The sequence below is a fragment of the Benincasa hispida genome, chromosome 7 (genome assembly GCF_027475165.1).
Source record: "Benincasa hispida cultivar pf3 chromosome 7, pf3_genome.v1.1, whole genome shotgun sequence".
Taxonomy (NCBI): Eukaryota; Viridiplantae; Streptophyta; class Magnoliopsida; order Cucurbitales; family Cucurbitaceae; genus Benincasa; species Benincasa hispida.
This window is the reverse complement of record NC_143484.1, coordinates 27711287-27722425: the sequence shown is the minus strand read 5'-3', so window position 1 is coordinate 27722425 and position 11139 is coordinate 27711287. Positions and strand designations below refer to the sequence as shown.

General features: G+C 42.0%; 1 non-coding gene across 1 annotated transcript; it reads right to left on the bottom strand.

The window, feature by feature from the left end:
• Positions 1 to 969: 969 nt before the first annotated feature.
• Positions 970 to 1073, bottom strand: LOC120082307 (small nucleolar RNA R71). The gene has a single exon (XR_005483138.1). It is a non-coding gene; the product is annotated as a small nucleolar RNA R71 (small nucleolar RNA).
• Positions 1074 to 11139: the final 10066 nt, after the last annotated feature.

Genomic DNA, 11139 nt, shown 5'->3' with positions numbered 1-11139 from the left:
TACAATAGCTACAACGCTAGGTCTGCATTAGCTTAACCGAATCCCTGAGTTCGACCCTGGACTTACCAGGAACCTAAATTGGATTTATACTTGGGTCTAATTTAGGAAAACTTGAACGTCAATAGGAGGAGTGTCGTGTGTTCTGCTGCACATCTCTAACGCACCAACGCGTTACAAATACATAAACACATTAAAGCATCAACGCATCATTTATACTTAGAACTTATTATTCCAATTTATTTTATACAACACACTCCCAGCTCGAATCACGATAGCAACGAACAATTTTTTGGCACCGTTGCTGGGGATTCAAAAACAAAACTAACTAGAAATTTTGTTGTATCTTTTGTAAGAACACTTCAGTTGAGGGAGTATTACAAGCTAAGCCTAAGCTTGTGAACGTTTATGAGCAGGGAGAGCACTCCCGAACTTATATAAGACCCTGAGATTGAAAGGACCTTCCGACGTAGAAACCGATCTAATCGTCGTCGAAGGTTGAGGCAACAACTTCTCAGACAACAGAACATGCAACAAGCAATGGCGGACAGCCAGCAAATCAGAACTTACCTTAACAACTAGCTCATGCTGCAAAAAATCTGATCCTAATGGCGAACAGCAGCATGCGTCCTATGAGGGAGTATGCGGCCTCTGTACTGTATGATTTCTCTCCAAGAATCATATACCCAACGCTAAATGGGACGAGATTCAAGATGAAATATGTAGTGCTTCAAATGCTCCAGACTGCTGGACAATTTTGGGGTGGTCGTGGAGAAGATCCTCACGCGCACATGAAACGTTTCCTGGAAACGTGTAACACATTTGTGATTCCTGGAATCACCCCAGAGGCGATCAGGCTATCTTTATTCCCTATTCTTTGCGTGATGACTGAAGCCTGGTGAAATCACTACCTGGGAGAAATTGGTGGAGAAATTTATGCAAAAATACTTCCCACCTACCATCAACACGATGAGGCATCGAGAGATTATGAACTTTGAACAAGAAGAAGCTGAAACCTTAAGCGCCGCATGGGAGCATTTTAAGGGATTAGTCAAAAATTGCCCGAACCATGGACTACCACTAACTATCCAGATGGAGACTTTTTATGGTGGATTGAATAATCATTGCAGATGGCAGCCGGCGTAGCTACAACTGGTGAAATTATGGATATATCTTACACTGAAGCTAAAGAGATATTAGACCGCATTGCTAAGCACAACATGGAATGGGTGAATGAATCGTATGATGCAAAAGCTGACAGGAAGAAGAGATCTCAGAATGTTAATTCTATCGATTCCAATGCAATAGCCACACTATCTGCACAGGTGGCTACGATGACCAACCTTCTGCAGAACATATCGCTAGGGAACGCATCAAATCAGTAAAAGGTGAATCAGGTAGAAGCATTCGGGTAGTCCATGGTTAGCTGTATGGGCTGTAGAGATCCTCACTTCTATGCTGATTGCCCACAAAATCCACAGTCAGTATACTTCATTAAAAATAATTCATTTTCCAATACATACAATCCCGGATGGAGGAACCATCCAAATTTTTCTTGGATAGGAGGAAATCATCAGGAACACCACCCCGGGGCGAACCAACAGCAAAGGCAAGGACCGCCGCCTGCATTTCAACCAACGCATCAGCCACACCAACAGCCCTTTAATAGAAGAGAACAGGCGTCGAGCTCAGGATCTCCACTTGAGAACCTATTAAAGCAGTACATCGCCCAGAATGACGCATTGCTGAAAAGGCAGGCGTCGTCTATCAGAAACCTAGAGATATAGGTAGGGCAGATAGCGAGCGAGTTGAAGAATAGGCAGCCTGGAGTTTTACCTAGCAACACTGAAACACCTGGGAACAATGGAAAGAAGCAATGTCACACGGTGACATTGTGAAGTGGAAAAGCTCTTGAAGAAAGAAGAATGAATCCAAGAAACAACAGTCCTTCAAAAGAACGTAACACACGTTCAATGGCAGTAAAAAATCAAGAAGAAAGAACGCCTGAGACCATAAGCCATTCAGAACCAAGTACGTCTAATGCGGGAAAACCTGCAGTGCTGCTGAATGCACCATTCCCTAGATGCTTGATGAAGAAGAATGATGAACAGCAATTCAAGCACTTTCTTGAGCTCCTGAGGCAATTGCATATCAATATTCCACTTATAGAGGCCCTCGAGCAAATGCTAAAATATGTCAAATTTTTTAAGGATATTTTGACGAAGAAAATGAGAGTCAGTAAGACAAAGGTAATTGCGCTAACGCATGAGTACAACGCATTAGTAAGCAATAATCTACCCAAGAAACAGAAGAACCCTGGGAGCTTTACAGTTCCATGCTCGATAGGAGGGTTGGATGTGGGACATGCATTATGTGATTTGGGAGCAAGCATTAATCTCATGCCACTCTCAATCTTTAAGAAATTGGGAATTGGCGAAGCACAACCAAGTTCTGTTACTCTTCATCTCACTGACAGAACGATCAAGTACCCTGAAGGAAAGATTGAAGACATTCTGGTAAAAGTTGACATCTTCATATTCCCAACAGATTTTATTATTTTAGACTATGAAGCGGACAAGGAGGTACCAATTATTCTTGGACGCCCCTTTCTAGCTACTGAAAAAGTTTTAATAGACGTGCATAAAGGAGAATTGACTATGCGCGTAGACAATCAAGAGGTGAAGTTTAATGTGTTAAACGCATTAAAGTTCCTGGACAGTGAAGAATGTCAACTGAACAATATAGAGTTGCCTGGAGAAGAAGTGACCCAAGTTTTCGAAGTCCTCGCGTTGGAGGAAAACATGAAAGAACCAGAGCCGCCAAGTCTGAATGAGCGGCGGATGAAACCAATGCGTCCATCACTAGAGGAACCACCATAACTCAAGTTGAAACTGTTACCTAGTCACCTGAAATATGACTTCCTTGGAACAAATAATACTTTACCTGTAATTATTACCGTAAACCTTACCGAGCCGAACGAACACTCTCTTTTGCAGATGCTGCAAAAGCACATGCGTGTAATAGGTTGGACGCTAGCGGATATCCGTGGCATCAACCCTTCTTATTGCATGCATAAGATCAGGCTGGAAGAAGGGAAGTTGGGATCGATTGAGCCTCAAAGAAGGCTGAATCCCATAATGAAGAAAGTGGTCAAGAAAGAAATCTTAAAATGGTTGGACGCGGGAGTGATCAATCCTATATCCGATAGTAGCTCCGTAAGCCCAGTCCAATGCGTTCCCAAGAAAAGGGGAACAACTGTGATAGTCAATAGCAATAATGAGCTCATACCTTCAAGGACTATCACGGGCTGGCGCATCTGTATGGACTATAGGAAATTCAACGCGACAACTAAGAAAGACCACTTCCCCCTTCCTTTTATTAACCAAATGCTTGACAGACTTGCTGGCAAAGAATTTTATTGTTTCCTCGATGGATACTCTGGTTATAACTAGATTTTGATTGACCCAGAAGATCAGGAAAAGACAGCATTCACCTGTCCCTTTGAAACATTCGCATTTAGACGCATGCCTTTTGGGCTATGCAACGCACCTAGAACATTCCAAAGGTGTATGATGACAATCTTCTCTGACTTCTTGGAAAAGACCGTTGAAGTCTTCATGGACGATTTCTCAGTCTTTAGAGACTCATTCCAATCATGCCTAGATAACTTGGAGGCCATCCTCGCTCGATGCGAGGAAACAACCCTTGTGCTGAATTGGGAAAAATGTCACTTCATGGTGACTGAAGGAATTGTCTTCGGCCACAATGTATCTAAAGCTGGGTTGAAAGTTGATGAAGCCAAGATAGATGTCATAGCTAAACTTCCACCACCATCAAATGTGAAAGCTCTACAAAGTTTTCTAGGACATGTTGGCTTCTATCGAAGGTTCGTTAGAGGATTCTCTCCAATTGTGCGACCTTTAAGTACATTGCTAGAAGCGAACCGGCCCTACGATTTCAATGAAGACTGTTGCGATGCGTTTGAAACATTGAAATATGCGTTGACTACAGCTCTGGTGCTAATAGCACCGGATTGGACACAGCGTTTTATTCTTATGTGCGACACAAGTGATGTTGCAGTAAGTACCATGCTAGGGCAGAAGAAAGGAAATTTGATACATCCCATATCTTACACGTCCAAAACACTGAATGACTCTTAGGAACACTACACAACCACTGAAAAAAAAAATGTTGGCTGTAGTGTTTGGCATCGAGAAGTTTAGATCTTATTTAGTTGGTGCGTCAGCCACCATTTATACAGATCACTCAGCCATAAAGTTCCTAATAAGTAAAAAGGATGCGAAGCCAAGATTAATAAGATGGGTGCTTCTATTACAGGAATTTGACATTGACATTCAGGATAGAAAGGGAACTGAGAATCAAGTGGCTGACCACCTATCCAGACTAGAAAATCAAGAAATACAAGATCAAGAAAGTGAAATCAAAGACGCATTTCCTGATGAAATCCTATTCAGAGTTGAAGGCAAGGAACCTTGGTACGTAGACATAGTTAATTACTTAACTACCAAGCAATTCCCTAGGAACTTCAACTCTCAGCAAAAGAAACGGTTAGTACATGACAGCAAATTTTTTATTTTTGGGATGAAATATTTCTTTATAAACAAGGCCTCGATTCCATAATGTGTTGATGCGTTCCGGAGGAAGAGACACAATGCATCTTGGTTGAGTGTCATGACTCTCCTTACGGAGGCCATTTTGGTGGGCAAAGAATCACTACGAAGATCCTTCAAAGCGGATACTTCTGACCCACCCTCTTCAAAGACGCGAGGGAGTATGTTCGTAAATGTGACCCCTGCCAATGCATCGGGAATATCTCATCAAGGGACGCAATGCCCTTGAACAATATTCTTGAAGTGGAATTATTTGATGTTTGGGGCATTAATTTTATGGGACCTTTTCCCCTGTCCTGTAGCCAACAATATATCCTACTTGCAGTAGACTATGTATCAAAGTGGGTAGAAGCAGTAACTTGTGCCAGAAATGATGCGTTCATTGTTTCTAAGTTTCTTACCAGGAACATCTTCACACGCTTTGGAACGCCAAGAGCCCTGATAAGTGATGAAGGTACGCATTTCATTAATCGCATCATTTCTAAATTACTTGCCAAATATAATGTTAGGCATAAGATCGCTATCGCCTACCACCCACAAACAAACGGTCAAGCTGAATATCCAATAGGGAAATAAAATCTATCCTGAGAAAGTTGTCAACGCATCGCGGAAAGACTAGGCACAGAAGCTGGATGAAGCACTCTAGGCCTACAGGACTGCTACAAAACCCCCATAGGTATGTCTCCATACTCTCTAGTATTTGGAAAAGCTTGTCACTTACCCCTAGAGTTGGAGCACAAGGTTTTTTGGGCAGTTAAGAAGCTAAATTTGAACTTGGATGCCGTGGGCAATCAAGGCAAACTTCAGCTCAATGAGCTTGAGGAGTGGCGATTGAACGCATACGAGAACAACAAGCTCTACAAGGAGAAGATAAAACGTTGGCACGACCAACGCATTAGTAAGAAAGAGTTTGTTGTCGGCCAAAAAGTTTTATTATTCAATTCATGACTGCGTTTGTTCCCAGGGAAGTTAAAGTCAAGGTGGTCAGGATCATTCATCATTAAAACAGTCTTTCCCCATGGAGCAGTAGAATTAACACGAGAGGATGGCACAAATACGTTCAAAGTAAATGGCCAAAGAGTGAAGCCATACTTTGAAGATGGCATAGAACGTCAAAAGTCATCTCTTGTACTACGCGAAGCAGCTGAGGCCCGTGTCGAAGCATCCCTGCATTCTCATCGACATATATTCCAGGGACGCTTCCTCTTTCCTTGTTCTTTTTGCATTATGTATTTTACCAATGCATTTGAGTTTGTTTGTTTGTTTGTCTGCATTTTAAGATTGATTGTTCATTGTTATTGCCTTCATAGTTAGAGATTTACTTGTTTTTTTTTTTAAAAAAAAAAATTGTGTATAATCGGGATGGGAATAACGAACGCGTTAGACTTAAGTCTAACGCATGGCCTAAGTCGAAAGGACGCGTCTGAAAAATGCAAAGCACTCGAGTACTTGAAAGCCCGAGACACGTCCCTTCAACTTCGCATTAATTGTGGATGTCAGGCACTGCCTGACGTCACTCCACTCTCTCTCCCCAACCTATATAAGACGAAACCCTTCGTTTTCCTTTTCTTCTTCCATGACCTTTGAGCCTCTGTGAAAGAAAAAGGAAAAAAAAAAATCCCTAGACCTCTCGTTTTCCTTACCGTCGTTCGCTCAAGCATCTCTCCGGTCACTCTTCAACCACGATGTCGTCAGCATCTGATAGTTAGAATCAATCCATGAGTTTTGGAGACAACTCACCGGTAAGTTCTTTCTCCTCCTCAACTGTTTCAACTTCGCCTCCCCCAAGCCCTCGAAAAACCTCAAAAACCTCTATCCCAACCAAACCTCTGCACGGCGGAGCATCCTCCACCTTCTAGTGACCGTCTCGATTGAAGCCCACTAAATCACCCATAAAACCTTATTCTAAGACCACCCAACAGCCCAAAATCACCCCTAAACCAAAACCCAAAACCTCTTCAAAACCTAGGCAGTGCCCTTCGTCATCTACAGCTGTCAATAAGCTATATACCAAGCCCACCCCACCACCATTCATCCCAAACACCACTCTGGTGGTTACGATGCATGACCCCATTCCAACCTACCTTCATAATACCCCATCACCAGCCGTGCGTCCACCTTCTCTACTGTCAATCCAACCCTTGGCCACCATCTACCCAGTTGAAGCAGACGCGTCCAGCCAACCGCCACGTTCACCCATAGTCATCTCATCCCTTGGGTCGCCTCATACCCCATCAGGCACCCCACCATTTACTCCACCTAGACCCACAGTTCTGTGTCAGAGCGTAACCTTGAAGATTTAGCGGAATTGACTCGACTGGACGAGCAAGAAGTGTTTAAAGCTATCTTGGCAAGCCTGAATCAAGGCCAAGAAGAAGAGCAAGTGATGCGTTTCGACCCACCTAACGCATCACTTGAATTGGACGAAGCGGAGCGCTACACAATGATGCACGAAGCAGAATTAGAAGAAGATGATGAAAAAGAAGAAGAAAGAGGATTTGGCCCAGACGCATCTCAATCACGCCAAACTGGTGTGAATGAAGGGCCCTTAAAAGCAAAGAGAGTGACAAGAAAGAGAAAATTAAACTTGGAGGAAGAAGATGAGCAGTCAGCATCCGACCCTAAGGATGCAACACGTGGGAGCTACTTAAGGCGCAATGCATTAGAAAAGGAATTGGAAGATTATCAGCCTGCAAGGCAGGGGCGAAGGAAGTCAGCTCTCCAAAGGGAATTAGAGAATGAATTGAGAGAGCTAGCACGGGAAGCCAAGGAACATGCGGTGGGCAAACGCAAGGTAACCGACAAGTTACCTAAGAAGACCACGGGAAGAAAGCGCCAGTTCATTGATATTCTTGTAGAGAAAGGCTTCTTTCCCGAGCACAACCCACTACCAGTATACATAACAGAAACCATAAACGCAATGGGTTGGGGTCAGTTCTGCGTTGGGCACACAAGAATTTAGCCCAACCTTGTCCGCCAGTTCTACAATAGTGAGTTTGACATGGAGAGGAATACAACATTTGTTGATGGGATATTGGTGCGCTTCTCATCCAATAAGATCAATGAAGTGTTCAATATCGCGAGTAATCTGGACGCAGAAGGTAACCGCATCTTGGAACAACCAACGCCGAGCCAAATTCAAGATGCGATAAGAGTGGTAGCCAAGCCTGGAAGCAAATGGAAAACGTCAAGGAATGGAGTAAAAATGCTAGCTTCCAGGAACCTAAATCCAGACGCGAATCTATGGTATTATCTGATCAAGAGAAGCATCATGCCTACAACGCATGATGAAACATTGCCGAAAGAACGCGTCTTGGCTACCTACTGTATCATGCAGTGCATCCCTTTAGATGTTGGAAGAATAATAAAGGATCAGATCAAGGCCATCAAAACCAAACCAAGAGGACAATTGTATTTTCCATGGCTGATCTGTGCATTGTGTGAACGCGGGGGCATCCCTCTGGGGGATGATCATAAAGAAATCGACGGTCTGATGAAAATCAAGTTAATCAAGTGTTTACTTTGCGGTTCGTCGCATCAGCCTGCCTTACTTCCCAAAGAAGTGGCAACCAGACCTCGATCATCTAAACGCGCCCCCAAAAGAAGACGCGTCCAGATAGTTGAATACATCGATAAAGCTTCAGAGCATGAAGATTACGAAGGAGAGCTTGAACTTACGGATGAAGAAGTGCGACCAACCCTAAACCTCACTCTCCAAAACTCACCAATGGCCTCGTGAGAAGGGAGTTTTGATCCAACGCACCAAGAGCCTACTTATATAGATTAAGACATCCCTTGTTATCTTCCTTCGCCCTCACCAATTCCAATTCCCAATTTTGTGCCTCCTCCAACCATTTTTGAACCAACTGGGTTAGGATCGAGCAATGCAGAAAATTTTGAAGACCCAGTTGGAAGAAGTGAAGAGCCAGCACCCCCTCAACGCAGCACTGACCTTGAAGAGTTGAAAGCTTTCATCAGTGATCAGCTCAGACCATTGGCCGCGTCCATCGAAAGTCTTCAGCAACAAAACAGGGTTCTAAGAGACTACCTAAGGCAGCAAACAAAAAGGATGAGACCAATTTGTTTATACAACGCAGTACATTAATCAAGTCTTGGTTGGAATGTTTGCCCTGCCTCCACTACCTGCTCATCTTAGAAACCCTTTGCACTTTATGGATGAAGACCCTGCAAAAGAATGCAGGGATGACGCGCCAGAACAATGAAGTTTTGGGGTGTTGGTTATTTTATATTTTGATTTATTTGATGATCTTTTGTATTTGTTTGACTTGTCTGTTTATTTCATGTTATTCTATGAAAATGAATGAAAAATTTCTATCATTTTTTTTCCTTGCGTTTGACCTTAGCATACTTTTTTGTTCTTTAGCTATTTTCTAGTCTTGTGCTTTGCCTGACCTCAATGATATCAACTATATGAAATATATAAGTATAGAATAGGCGTTAGGAAAATCAACAAAGCCTAAACTTCTCTAAAAAGACTACATGTTTTCTTTCTAACGCATGCAAGCTTTAATTCAAAACTCCTTTTGGAACTCTCAAAGCCTTTTCGAAATTTTGTTTCTCTTTTAGCAATAAAGATTTAGCTCATCTCCAAATTTGGGGATGAGGGAAATCTGAGTTAAGACGCATTAAACGAATACATCAAAACGAATACATCAAAATAGAAAAATGTTAAACGCGACTCCTCTGACATGAGTTAAAAAGTTGGAACAGGCACTTAGCCGTAGTTGGATGCTCGCTTGACACCCGTGGGGGCAAGCCAAAATGAAGTTAAGTCTCCTAGACTAATGCTTCCCATAAAACTCCTCTATCTAGTTTAAGAAAGTTGTATCTTGAAATGCATGAGTATTAGATATGAGTTTAGTTGTGAAGGGTTCTCACCCGTAGTTGGATGCTCGCATGACACCCGTGGGGGCAAACCAAAACGAAAGTGGGATACCTGGAGCAACGCATGGGTAATTGAAAATTTATAAAAAAAATTTCTTTTTATCTGGTATCTATCTTAAAAAGAGCATCTAACGCATTGCTGGTTTAGAAAAAACAAGAATGTTTTGAGAAACGAAAGGAGTTGTTGATAATAGGCTCGTTGCACCTGAAACTAAACATTATTCCTTTTAGAAATGAGTCAATTTGCGTTACATTTTTCAAACTCTTGTCTCAAGCTTATAATTGAATATGATGAGAGGCGAACTCTGCACACTAAAGACAAGGGAGATAACAAAGAATTATTTATGGAATGCTTGAGGACAAGCATTGTTCAAATTTGGGGGTGGTGATAACTTGTAGAAATACAAGTTATTTTGGCTCTTAAGTTGGAACAACTAAGGTTTTTAATGATGAAATCTCCTCATTTTTAGAAGAAACGCATGGAATTACTCAAACATTAGCAAACTCATGCAAAAGAATGTTTATTACTAAATATTACGACACTAACACGTTATATTGTAGGATTTCAACAAGAAGCTAACGCATGATTAAGAAGTATCGCAGGCAAAGTTTTAATGCATAGGCCATGCGTCGGAGGGATTCAATGCAGAAAAGATTCATTGATTCAGGCTGTTTGTGTCAAATTACCACTTGCAAGTATGGGCACCTACAGTAGGCGGCGTCTGAAAAGCTTTCGAGTGTCAAGCGGCTGACCAGGGCATGGACTTTAATGCTGCTCATCACCAAGCTGGAGATGACCAACGCCTATAAATAGATGAAATCCCTCCAAAGTTCGAAGTTCAGAAAATTTTCAATTTCTCACTCTTATAATTAATGTAGTCGTGGTGTTAGATCTTTAGAAGTTGTGCTGTGGTGCCAAAAAGAGTAGAAGGGAAGAGAACCACCATCATCATCGGTCAAGGAGCGGAGGAAGTCGAGCTTGAGAGAGACACTTCATCCAACTCTTATACAAGTGATTGTACACAACTAGAATTGAGCCAAAGAGATACAAGAGATTGTACTCTACGGCTTGACTCAGTTCCTTTCATCTCATTTATCGCTTTCATTTCATCTGATTAAATATTGCTTTTGTAAAGACAATCTGCTTCTTTATAAATTCGTATATTTGATCCATCACACTTTGCCATTGTTTATTTCTTGTTTATGTTGAATGCATCTCTACTTTATGCAAAATCTCATTTCAAACGCTTAAGCCATCTTGATCAATTGGTAAAAGCATCTTTAACTTAGACTATTCGGGAGAATAACTAAGCCGCATCAAGTAGAACGCCTAGTACATCTAGAGATAGACTTACTAGTGTTTATTGCATTCTGTGTTTGACGCATGCATCCTAGAGATAGGTTTTGTATGTTATTCGCATTGAGAAGTGTCGAATAAAGAGTCTAACGCATAAACAAAGATAAGCAATCCATCTCATCCACATCACATTCTGGTTCGTGTGCATTCATCTTAGATCGACGCATACCATTTACATTAAACTCCATTTTCGCATGATCCATCAATCACCACTCAACTCTTTTGTATCTTCTTGCATAGGCACAACAC